This window comes from Mytilus galloprovincialis, chromosome 8 (assembly GCF_965363235.1).
Source record: "Mytilus galloprovincialis chromosome 8, xbMytGall1.hap1.1, whole genome shotgun sequence".
NCBI classification, from domain to species: domain Eukaryota; kingdom Metazoa; phylum Mollusca; class Bivalvia; order Mytilida; family Mytilidae; genus Mytilus; species Mytilus galloprovincialis.
Genome location: NC_134845.1, coordinates 89,976,815 through 89,987,705, shown reverse-complemented (window position 1 = coordinate 89,987,705; position 10,891 = coordinate 89,976,815). Strand labels below are relative to the sequence as shown.

Below are 10,891 nucleotides of genomic sequence, written 5' to 3'. Positions count from 1 at the left end.
TATTTTTCAGAAACTTATTCTATTCAGGCATGGGTCTGTAAGATTTTTAATCAGAGATAAAAAGGCATGAATCTAAAGATGATCCTTAGGTCTATGATTAAAATGAAGTTTCTGAATGCAAGTCATATAGATGCTCATCAGGAAACGGTAGAGACGATGGCTTAAACCATTTGTAAAAATCTTTAGATTGCATACGCCCGAAGATAAAGATGTGTCATATTCGAAATTAAGATTTTGAGATTTGATATTGTTTTCTAATACTATACATGCTATATGCAATAGGTCAACTATATTTGGTGTATGGAAATATTTTATGATGTAAATGTCAGTCTTGCAGGATTAATGTGACCCAATTTCCATGGTTAATTGCTCAGTGTTAAGTTTTTGTGATTTTGGTCTGTTTTTTATAAACTATAAGCAATAGGTTAACTATATTTGTTGTATGGAATGATTATAAGGTGTATATGTCTGTCGGGAAGATATCGTCTGACCTTGATCTCATTTTCATGGTTCATTGGTCAATATTAAGTTTTCATGGTTAAGTTTGTTTCGAGATACTATAACATGTATAAGCAATAGGTTAACTGTATTTAATGCATAGATTGATCGTAAGGTGGCACAGGTATATCTGGCATGGTTCATTTTACCTTAACCTCATTTTGATGGTTCATTTGTCAATGTTTAGTTTTCTTGGTTAAGACTATTTCTTAAACTATAAGCAATAGGTCAATTATATTTCGTTTATTGAATGATTGAAAGGTGTACATATATTGCTTGTTTGGTTTATCTGACCTTGACTACATTTTCTTGTATCATGTTAAGTTTATGTGATACTTGAAGTAAAGCTTTATATTTAGGACTATAAACATAAAACCCTATGTAAGTAAAAAAGGCGAGACATTTCAAGGTGTTCACTCTTGTGTATATGGCTTCCGTGATAGGTCTGCTAGATAGGATTCACTTAACCGTACCCATATTGCATGGCTCAGTGATCAGGGTAAAGTTTACGTTTTTAAATGTTTCTCAGATCATATCTATATTTGGTGTATGGACTGATTGTTAGGTTACAAATATATCTTCATCGTGCAGTAGCTAATCTTATGTTTTTTAGTTTTGTCTATTTTTCAGATATTGTAAGTTATAGGTCTACTATATATTTGTTCATTGGAATGATTATAAGATAAACATGTCTGTCTGTCTGCCAGGTTTTCTTTCTTAGCCATGGCGTTGTCAGTTTATTTTCGATCTATGAGTTTGAATGTCCCTCTGGTATCTTTCGACACTCTTTTTATATTATGGCCGGTTCTACATTATTTACCTGTCAGCCCTTTTGAACCCGGTCACTTAGGTCGTACCGTCATAGCCCGAACTAAAACTAGAACGATATAATGGAATTTGATTCGACTGTCATACAAGTTAGAAATTTTGCTATATTTAAAACTAGGTTTAATCCATCATTTTCTACGTAAGAAAATGCCTGTTCCAAGTCAGGAATATGACAGTTGTTATTCATTCGTTTGATGTGTTTGAACATTTGATTTTGCCATTGTCTTGTCTTGTCTTTTAGTAGATCCGTCCTATATAGGATGACCTCCAGTAAACGAAGTAGAATATAATTAACAATTGTTCTATTTAAAAAAATTGAATTTGATTAGGAAGCAATATTCACCGAAAAATATAACCATGTATTTTGATGTTTGGATCTGATGCAACAAGCAAAAAATAATAGACAACTTTTTTCTAAAGATGGTCTGTCCTAAAAAAAGTGTCCGAAATCCGAAATCCGAAATGTCAAGTCAAAAGAAGTAATACTAAACTGTTTGTACCCTGGAAGATTTCAAAAGAGAAATGAGAAAGGGACTGCCCTGCAATTGTGAAAATATCTTACGCGACATAACGAAAAGTATCACTTTATATCAAACCACTTCTTCTTCACAAGATTACTAAAGTGAAGCCAAACCTCTTACATGCTTGAATACGCTGGACTGTACTATAGTATTAGTTCCGGATAAGAAAATTGTAGACGATGTAGTTTACGAGACAGAGATAAAAAAAAGTTCGCTTCAAAGTAGATTTGTCGTGCCCTCTTACACTTAAGAGATCTTTGGAAATATAGTACAACCCTCCTTTTTACTTCATGCATTGACAGGGATTGTTTAAAATCATTTATTATATCTATAAGGATTTCTACAAAGTATTAACCAAATTTCTAAAAATAGAAAAGAAAGAGTTATAGAGGTATAAGCTTGGTGTTTGAATAGACTCTATGCGAATTTATTAGCGTTTCGTAAAAGAATATATAATATAAAGGAAAATTCAATCATACATTGAATTTGGTTCCGTTTTAGAATTATATACAATTTTTATACCATTGCGGGACACTACTTGTAAGAAAGAGGCGAAAGGTATCAAAGGGACATTCAAACTCATATGTCGAAAATAAACTGACAACACCATGGCAAAAAAAGAAGAAGACAAACCGACAAACAACAATACACAAAACACAAAACACAACATAGAAAACTAAGGACTCAGCAAAACGAACCCCATTGAAAACTCAAGGTGCTCCGGAAGGATGGAAAGATCACACTTCACATGTGTCACCTGCGGTGTTGCTCATGTTAGTACGAACCCAGTAACTAGCTAATATATAATTCGATAGGCCACATTATGGGAAACGGGGACGAGATTGTAGTTTTAACAATTGAAACGTATCCGCTATCATCAGTTTTGATTTTCAAATATTTTGTCTTCGAGCATCACTGAAGAGACATTGATTGTCGAAATGCGCATCTGGTGCAGAATATTTTTTACCGTTTATATTATTAAACAGATATTCCAAAACGGTCATCCAACTCGTTATGGCGTCTGTAAAATTTACAAAGGAATGATTTCAACCTCACCATTTGGAACTATAAGGCGTGAATATGTTTTTTCTAAAAAAACTTCAACAATGTACGGAATAAGTATGGGTAAATTTCATGGGTATATATGGTGTGCATTAAATCATGGAAAAAGAGATACAATGGATAGTTTGTGTGAAAAGTGCCGAAAGATTTGAATGGATTTTTTTCTGTAAGGTAATATAGTTAAATGGATACGAAAAATACTTCACGATTTAAGTATTCGTTAATCAGGAAGTCAATGACCAGCAGATTTAAACTTGAATTGTACCATACAACTCAGTAGTTCCAGACTACTTATCAAATTATTTCTAAGCATGATCCCTACGTTTTGTTTTAGTGAAAGATACGTGAAAGATACAATGGGACTGCAGTATACCACCCACTAAGCAATTGGGGTTATACTAAAAACAACATTGACAACAAACATCTTTCTGATTGATACAGAATACACTACAACTTAAATAAAGCAATCTGAAACTGAATTATTAAATTTCCTATTTACAACTTGTAATCGATAAATATCGGAAATATCAGGTAAATTCATTTATTTTCTTGTCGTGAAACAATTTTTATTCAGTTTGTCATTTACTATTAGTCATTTTTTATTCATATTCTACGTATCATCAATGTTGTTGATTTTAAAGAATACTGTAATCCTCTCCAACAAGTCCATACCATCCCTTGATATTTGATTTTGGTTTCACCTTTCAAATAAGCTCCATTTAGATTTGAACGATAACATCTATAATACCAATAGCCGCCCATGCACAGTTCTGCACAGTTACCAGATTTAGAGCCGTCATTGTCCTGGTCATGAGTCGAAAAAAGGTTGCCATTATGGGCAGTAAGACAGTCCCCTGTAACAAAGGAATGGTGTATTGCTTAATTATAAACACATTATTTTCCCACTTATAACATGTATATTTTGGCTTTGTATAATATAAGTTTAAAAATGAATAAGTGCATACAGTTCATATTGCTAAATATTGAGTTTATTTCGAAATATTTTATCACTTACAAAGCAAGTGGAACGATCATGGTGTATTATGCGAGATTGTACTATAATGTTCACTCCGAATTGATTTAGAAATTATGGTAACAAATGGATTGCAAAACTGGGAATACAATAAAAAAAATGTACCATTAAACCATGCCCAATCCACAAGAATGGGATTCGCAGGGATATAATTTGTCCTGTATATGAGTTTTTTTCCCTAGCAAAAAATTTAAATACTGGAAAAACACTACAGTTTACAATAATATCGAATTCTTATCGAATTTTAAAATTTTAAATCAATGTAAACATGTCGCATAAATAAAGGCAACAGTAGTATACCACTGTTCAATAGTCATACATCGATTAATCGAAAACAAATACGGGTTTCAAACTAGAACCGAGGGAAACACATCAAATATCACAGGAAATAAACGGAACAACAATGATTAAGCACACGGGCAATGTAGCAAACCATGATCATTCGTTAGAAATATTATAATGAGATTGAAAATTGATCAATATATAGGTATACAATTGCCATGCCTTACCGCATTGTTTGTAAACATTTAAAGTTTTTTTGTGTGTTGTGGGATTTTTTTTTTGTACATATTTTATTTTGTTGTTTTGTTTTTTAAATATAATCACTCAAGATAACTGAAAAATTATTCCAGTTTGAGTGTAATCAAATACGGTTTCATTCTTTTTAGTTCTTGTTTTTCGTGTTCTTTCAATCCATATGTTTAAAGAAAAATCACAAAAATACTGAACTCCGAGGAAAATTCAAAACGGAAAGTCCCTAATCAAATGGCAAAATCAAATGATAAAACACATCAAACGAATGGACAACAACTGTCATATTCCTGACTTGGTACAGGCATTTTCAAATGTAGAAAATGGTGGATTGAACCTGTTTTTATAGCGCTAAACCTCTCACTTGTACGACAGTCGCATCAATTTCTATTATATTGACAATGATGCATGAACAAAATGTCACAAATAGGGGTACAAAAACAACACAGACCCCACCAAAAACTAGGAATGATTTCAGGTGCTACGGAATGGGAAGTAGATTCTGCTCCAAATGTGGCACCCGTCGTGTTGCTCATGTTATAGGGATAGGGACGTTTTCTGTCAAAACCAACTACTTAGACTCTTAACCCCATATACAGAAATAATCTGTGGAATTGTCAAACAATTCATTTGAAGTTTATACCTGCATTTCCGCTATAACCACTAATTGCCAGTTTGTATTTTGATTTTGCATCTCCAACAGAAAACTTCCTATATAAAGCATATCTGGCCTCTCCGTCATAATCCGCAAGATTTATTCTTAATTCAAATTTACCTCCGGAAGTTAAAATATGTATTTTATCATTACCTATAAATAGAACATATATTACATTACTAGGCTTAACACGTCAATTGTTATTATTTGTATATAAATAAACGCAGCCATACAGAACTGAGCATCTTCACTTATTAAGTTTGCCTTTCATTTGGCAACTAAACTTGATGAGCATGTTCAGAGATTGTGTCGAATTTATGACTACTGTAAACCAACTTATTTTCACGGATACTTATTTTCGCGTTTTTATGCCCTCACACGCCCATTTCAATGCTATTCATTTCGCAATTTTCAAATTTGATTGATGTAGTAAATAAGGAAAGATCAAGTTTTATATATTCGCGACAAATTAATTTATATTCGCGTTATTTTTCTACTTGCGAAATTCATGAAAATAATTCAATCGCGAAAGTTAGTTGGTTTACAGTATTCGAGGTTTTGAACCAGATATTGGGCATTACAGTCACTGAACCTTACATAATAACGGATGAAACGTTAAACGGATTGATGCGTCATATTTCGTACTTTGGTGTATAATATCTACTACAAAATTTCTTATCTGTGTGTATTCAAGTAATTGCTGCTAATATGTGATTGACCACTTCCCGTTCATTTTGGTCAAACTCATCATAGATACCAGAATGAAAATGTTATAGACCAAACGCATCATAGATACAAGGATTAAAATGGTATAGGCCAGACGTGCGCATTCTGTCTACTACAGACTTATTACTGACGCTTAATAAAAAAAGTTGAAATGTTGAAGTAACGACCATGAACGAACGACGTTTGAGAGCCTTGGGACACAAAATTCTAAAATGGCTAAGGTAATTTATTCATGGATAGACAATCCGGAGATTTTCGAACATTTGTTTTTCAGTAATCAGTTAGTTTATAACTATAATATTAATGATAAATGTTCATCATTCTTGGTTTTTAAAAACAAAAACGAAAATTATAAGAGTATGCATCATGTATTGTATTGTGCTAAAAATTGTAATTAATTTGTAAGCTATATATACTTATGCTTTAACAAAAAATAACACAAGCATGTATTGAATTAAATCACCAATATTTGTAGTAGTTTGTGTACAACCTTTTATCTCAATATTTATCCTGCAAAGTTTTTTTCTTTTACAATATCAAATAAAAAAAAAAGAATTTTGATAAAAAAAAAAACTGTTGATACACTGTGTCTCAACAACGCACACGTTGAGAAAAAGAAGCACTGATTATTTAAATAATGTGCCCTTTTAAGTAATTGAAGCACATAACCACAACCAATGTATTTCCACACTTTATTTGTGATCATGCAAGTTACAAAACCAAATGAATACGTTTGAGACAAAAAAATATGGATATATTAAACAAGCTATTCGACGCTCCAGTATATTTGTGTGAGATTGTTGAACTTACCAAGCCAGTGTTCTCCTTTAAGATTACCAAACCCATGCTCGTATTCTTTCCAGGTTCTGTAGAAGTCTATTTTCCCATCGAATCGTCTTTGAATAACCTGAATACGATATCAATGCCATGTTATAGATATACTGACAATTATCAAGTAATGAGTTGTCCTTCCTGATTTTCTTGGTACGTTACTTTCTTGAATGTTATTGAGGTATATTGTTCTGTCTTTTTTTATCATTGCTGTTATACTTTTATAAATGAAGTAAATATGAAAAAAAAGAGTACGTGGGGTGATTTCTAATGACACAACTATCCACCAAAGTTGAAATGAAGTGGATAAAATAGGCAACCAAACCGTCTTCAACCATGAGAAAAAACTCATAGTTTAAAGTCGGCCATAAAAGAACCGGCATGAAAAATATAAAACTATTCAATGTAGAAAACTAACTACCTACTGTTTAACAAAACAATTTACGAAAACAAATATGACACACATGAACTAACAACTACAGAATATTTGTGAACATGTGTCTATTTCATAACATACTAACCGACTCGTTGTTAATATTTAAGAATATGAACGCTAAAACGTCTTGATTTGTTACTCAACAGTCGTTATAAGTGACACTGTATCAATTGCCTTATAATATTTTCACTTAATCATTAGTTGTTTGGAATCTTAGAGGGATACTTCTTGTCAATCGTTAACGGACAACAAAGTACTTTATCTGAAAAGTACTATAATATAAAACTCACTGTCCAAGCTTTCCCTTGGTTGGTCAGTTTACAGTAAACGTCAAATGGTTTTAGTCCTGGCGGGAAGATTGTATATACTCCACTTTGACAATGTGCTGGGTCTATCTCTCCGCAGTCTTTGGGTTTTGCAACTAAAAGGTTAAATGTTATTGACAGTTTAATAGGTTAGATAGTTCTTTGGGTTTTTGTTCTATTACCAATTATTTTATTCATATTACTTTTCTGCAAATATTTGCGTCTGAAGTTTTTAACTTAACTTGTTTAAAGCTTTTAGGTTGATGTAAAAATAGGTGAATTTTAACTATTTGGTAATTTTCATATAAGCAGAAGGTACAGTGATTATAAGAACAATAATAATATGTATTTGATAATATGTCTGTTTTCTTCATAATATAGAAACACTATCGAAAGTAAACGATTGTTAAAATTTAAAGCAATATACAAATAGTAATTCGATGATGACAATTTTAAGCCTTATAAAAGCAGGTAGTTTGATGTTCAGGTACATGTATATGAATTGAATGATTCATTTTAATTTATTTGGACAAAACATTCCTGTTTGATATTTTTCAACGATTCACGTGGTATAAGATATGAAAGGTTTCAATATGACAAAATGTAAAATCCCCCCCCCCCCAACAACAAAAAAACAACAAAAAAACAAATAAATAAATTAATTAATTACTCAAATCGATAATATGGTGAACGAAATTAAACCCTGAATTAGTACAAGCGGATAAAGAATATGATGGGATCAAATATTTAACACGTGCCAAACTCTCACACTAATAGGGCAAAAGTGTAGCGAAAACACTTGGATCGAATATACATTGAGGAGTACTTCACGATATTAAAAAGTATTCCAAAGCCAATTATAACTAATCGTGTCACTTACAAAAATATTAAATGTAAAATAAGTGCGACCTCCTGCAATGACTCAAAGACCGTAAACGTCTATTAGTGTTTAGTTATATACATATCTACCGAATACATTTATATTAATTATTAAGAAAATCAAAGTACCTATCAAAAGATATTTAAAGATCAGTATGAGTATTGAAAAAAAAACGGAAGCGTAAAACAATTGTCTTACCTGGACACCAGTTATTGATCATTTTCCCTTGCCAATACTTAAAATTTCCTGTGAAAATTATAACGTAAAACAATTATTTCATAACTTTGAACAGTGATGTCGTTATGATGCACAATAGTTATAATAAACGTACGTTGCATAATATACAATAAAATTGAAATTGTAGAAAACAAAAGTGTATATACGAAATCGACAAATTTACCTATAAATATTTGAACTTATATTCATAGACAGGCATATATTACCTTAGCTGGATTTGGCAAAACTTTTATGAATTTTGATCCTCAATGCTCTTCAACTTCGTACTTTATTTGGCTTTTTAAACTTTTTTGGATTCGAGCGTCACTGATGAGTCTTTTGTAGACGAAACGCGCGTCTGGCGTATATACAAAATTTAGTCCTGGTATCTATGATGAGTTTATATACATTATAATCTAACAAATAGTTTTTTTCTTGTGTAGTATCATATTGTAATGTTGTTTTTCTATGATACAATTAGGTAGAAATTTAGAAAAATGCTTTGTTCGCGGTTTCGTATTACGTTTTTTGTGTTTGCATATTTTCCTTATTAAAGGTATCACACCTGTTGTAATGGGTGAAATACTATTCATCTCACAATTTTACTAGAAAGAAGCCAGTTAACATTGGATATAAACGGAACATACAAAAGTGCACTGTATTTTTGGTGGAGACGTTAAATATTAATGTTATTGATACATTATGTCACTTAATATGTACATTTTTCTATTAAAACTGTAGTTTTTTTATCATCAAGTTGTAAATCGTCATTATAACTTCAATACACTTTATTAAGCTCGACGGATGAATTATTTATCTTTATAAGTTGATCAATTATTCACTCAAACATAATTATTATTCTTGAACAAACATATATTTTTGTTTTTTTATTTTTTAAACATGATATTTACCTGTGGATGGCGTACGTTTCGTGTTATGAAAATTTTTCCCAATCTGCGCGTTCGTTGTAGTTACCATAACAACAAACGTTGTAACTAGGATAATTTTCAATAAGAACATTTTGCTGAAGGATACATTCATTTCGGGAACAATCTACCAACTGAATGTAAACTGTAGAAATGTTTTAACTGTTTTATTGGTTTAGTAAACTGTAATTTGATAATGTGTTATTTGTTTCTATCATGCTTACATGTTTCTATGAATCGATACTGTACAACGTGTTACAGTAATTTCAGGAAAATGTAAAACAACTACTAGTATGGTCTGGTAATTTGATAACATTTCATCAAATTTACATTTTATCATTGATTGGACAGTTTATATGTACAGTACAATTACATGTATTTATTACTTAATTTTGATAGTGCAGTCGACAGTTTGATTCATTGGTGTGTTATATTTTTGTATGGGCATATACATGTTTGCATGCTCATTTTAATTATATGACTTGATTTCTATCCTGTGGTTAAAATCCTAAGTTCAGCCGCCGTCACTTTGTCATGATTTTTGATATATTATCAATCGAGTGTTCGCAATAGATTTATCTTTTTGTTTTACCGCCAAACCATTGTATATATGCTAATATGGTTTTCCCTTATTTCAATCGAATTTCCGCAGACCTGGTCTCTGTTATGGTGTTGGATCTAATTTAATATGTAAAAAGTATTGAACCGTCCGTAACATTTCAAGAACAGCAACATTAACATCTTTGTATCTTTATATCTTTATTGAACCTTGTACCATACCTCCCTTTTAACATTTACATTGAAGAGCATCAAATATTGTTCAGGACAAGATAGGGAATACGATAACGTGAACAGAATCTTCTACAAATATTGAAAATACTCCAAATAATATTATTTACTTATACCTCATTGTTTAATATAGAAAAGAAGATGTGATATAATTGCTAATTAGACAACTCTCCGTAAGAGACCAAAATGACACAGACATTAACAAGTATAGGTCACGACACGGCCTTCAACATAGAGCAAAGTCCATACCGCATAGTCAGCTATAAAATGACAATGTAAAACAATTCATACGAGAAAACTAACGGCCTTATTTCTATAAAAAAATGAAAGTTCGTGTTTTATCATCTAATTACTGAAATAAAACCTAGCTCTCCAACTACACATTAAATCAATGCGTAGATAAATATATTCCTTCATAGAAACATGTACATGTTTCATCTAACTTCTTTTTGTCGACCCTTCGACTTTGGTCGATAAAGCGAAACAGGGATCCTCCATTACGTTGTCGTTTTCGTCGTTGTCGCCGGCGGCGGCGGCAACAATTTTTCCCTCTGTGGTTAAAGTTTTTGAATGAGTTATAACTTTTTAAACTATCCTGGATTTCTATCAAACTTTGAAAGAAGCTTATTTATGATTAAAAGATAGTTTCCTGAA

General features: G+C 31.6%; 1 long non-coding RNA gene across 1 annotated transcript; it reads right to left on the bottom strand.

Annotated features, from left to right (window-relative positions):
• Positions 1-7,411: 7,411 nt before the first annotated feature.
• LOC143042812 (uncharacterized) lies at positions 7,412-9,587 on the bottom strand. The gene is made up of 3 exons (XR_012968133.1): positions 9,434-9,587; positions 8,505-8,552; positions 7,412-7,542 (listed from the first exon to the last, which is right to left on the bottom strand). It is a non-coding gene; the product is annotated as an uncharacterized LOC143042812 (long non-coding RNA).
• Between the last annotated feature and the right edge of the window lie 1,304 nt (positions 9,588-10,891).